At 36.5% G+C, this 2,353-nt stretch overlaps 1 non-coding gene across 1 annotated transcript; it reads left to right on the top strand.

Annotated features, from left to right (window-relative positions):
* The first annotated feature begins 1,363 nt into the window (after positions 1 to 1,363).
* Positions 1,364 to 1,470, top strand: LOC128289924 (small nucleolar RNA R71). Its single transcript, XR_008279565.1, has one exon. It is a non-coding gene; the product is annotated as a small nucleolar RNA R71 (small nucleolar RNA).
* The last annotated feature ends 883 nt before the right edge of the window (positions 1,471 to 2,353 follow it).

The raw sequence follows: 2,353 nt of genomic DNA, 5'->3' as shown, positions 1-2,353 counted from the left end.
TCTAAGACAACAAAGTCAACTGAGAATATAAATTTATCAATTTTGACCAGTACGTCTTCAATAATACCTTTAGGAAATCTAATTGTTTTATCTGACAATTGAATGCTCATCCTAGTTTGTTTGGGTTTCCCAAGACCGAGTTGTTTAAACATTTTATGGGGCATGACATTAATACTTGCCTCTAAATCAACCAAAGCATTGTTAACATTTAAACTACCAATTAAATAAAGAATCGTAAAACTCATTGGATCTTTCAACTTGTTGGGTAGCTTATTCTATAGAATGGCTGAGCAAACTGCGTTCAACTCCACATACGACGCCTGATCCAACTTCCGCTTATTTGCTAAAAGCTCCTTTAAGAATTTAACTACATTTGACATCTGCGAAAGAGCTTCAATAAACAATAAGTTAATATGTAAATTCTTTAATAATTTAAGGAATTTACCAAATTGTTCATCTGTGTGGTCTTTCCTTGTTGCACTGGGGTATGGCACACGAGGTTTATATTCTTTACATACCAGTTTTTTCTCACTATGGTCCACCTCATCCTTACCTTTACTTAAAATAAGTCATTGCCTCGGTTCAGGTTCAGGTTCAACTAACCCTTCTTCATCTCGTACAGTAATCGCATTAAGTTGCTCTCTTAGGTTAGTTTCAGTAGTACTCGGCAAGCTACCTTGTGGTCATTCAGAAATCAACTTAGGAAGCTGTCCTATTTGAGTTTCGAGCCCTTAAATCGACGCTTGTTGATTTTTAAGCGCTGTTTCGATATTCTGCAAAAGAGTTTCTGACACCGAGATGAATTTCGTTAGCATCTTCTCAAGGTTCGGCTTCTTTTCCTGCTGGTAAGGTGGTTGTTGAAAACCTGGGGGATGTTGTGGCCTTTGATTTCCTTGACCACCCCACGAGAAATTGGGATGGTTCCTCCAACCTGCATTAGAAGTGTTACTGTATGGGTATTTTGAGGTCTAAAATTATTGTTACCCTTATATTGAACTTGTTCCTCCTCGGTGCTAGGGTTGAAGGTTAGATAATCTGTATGGTGTACTCTCCTCCATTTGAATCACACCTCATCACTGGATGTACCTGAGTAGAACCATAAAAACCATCAATCTTTTTATTTAAAAGTTCTACCTGGTTAGATAGCATAGTAACAGCGTCGAGGTTGAAAACACTAGCAACTTTTGTCGGCTTCGTTCTCATGACTTGCCACTGATAGTTATTCAGTGACGTTTCTTCAATAAATTCATAAGCCTCTTCAGGTGTTTTGTTGTTTCAAGTTCCACCGGCGACTGCGTCAACCAGTTGCCTTGTTGAGGGGTTCACACCGTTGTAAAACGTCTGAACCTGCAGCCATAGAGGTAACCCATGGTGAAGGCACCTTCTTAATAAGTCCTTGTATCTCTCCCATTCATCATACAGAGTTTCTAGATCCATCTGCACAAAAGAAAAGATATCATTCCTCAATTTAGCCATTTTAGCTGGCGAAAAATATTTTAGTAAAAATTTTTTGGTCATTTGTTCCCAAGTTGTGATTGACCCTTGTGGTAACGAGTTCAACCACTGTTTAGCTTTGTTCCTCAATGAGAATGGAAACAACCGAAGGCGAATGACATCATCAGAAATGCCATTGATCTTAAAAGTGTCGCAAAATTCTAGAAAGTTTGCTAAATGAGTGATTGAATCCTCATCCTGTAAACCATCAAACTGAATAAACTGTTGTATCATTTGAATCGTGTTAGGTTTCAGTTCAAAATTATATGCAGCAATAATAGGTCTAACTACAGGGTTTTCAACAGCCACAGGAGGTAACGGATTATTGTGATTATTAGCCATCTCCTCGGTTGTGGCTTGAATTTTGTCCTCTTGTCCTTTCTCTATGTATCGTAGGCTTTGCCTTATCTCTATTCGGTTTTTACAAGCTATGCTTTCGATCTCACTATCAAAAAGTAGGGGTCTTGACGGGTTTCTTCTAGTCATAAACTATAAAAACCTGTTAGAAGAAAATAAAAGAAAATTTGGTTATTTAAACAAAAATAAAAATTAAATTAAATTGAAATAAAAATAAAAAAGGCTAAAGTAATAAAAATTAAGCGTTCCTAATATCTTAGTCCTCAGCAACAGCGCCAAAAACTTGATGGCGTGAAACTAACTGAAAATAAAAGAAAGTTTGACTTAAGGCAAGCGCACCTATCGAACAGTAGTATAGTTATGGTGAGACTGAAAATATCGTATCCACAAGGACTAAAGGTACTAGTAATTACTATCTTTTTATTATCTAGCCTAAAAATTTAAGAGAATGTTTTTAAACTAAACTAATTATCTAATTAACTGAGATTACGATAGAGATGAA

This window comes from Gossypium arboreum, chromosome 2, assembly GCF_025698485.1.
Source record: "Gossypium arboreum isolate Shixiya-1 chromosome 2, ASM2569848v2, whole genome shotgun sequence".
In the NCBI taxonomy this organism is placed as follows: domain Eukaryota; kingdom Viridiplantae; phylum Streptophyta; class Magnoliopsida; order Malvales; family Malvaceae; genus Gossypium; species Gossypium arboreum.
This window is presented reverse-complemented; position numbering and strand designations above follow the sequence as displayed.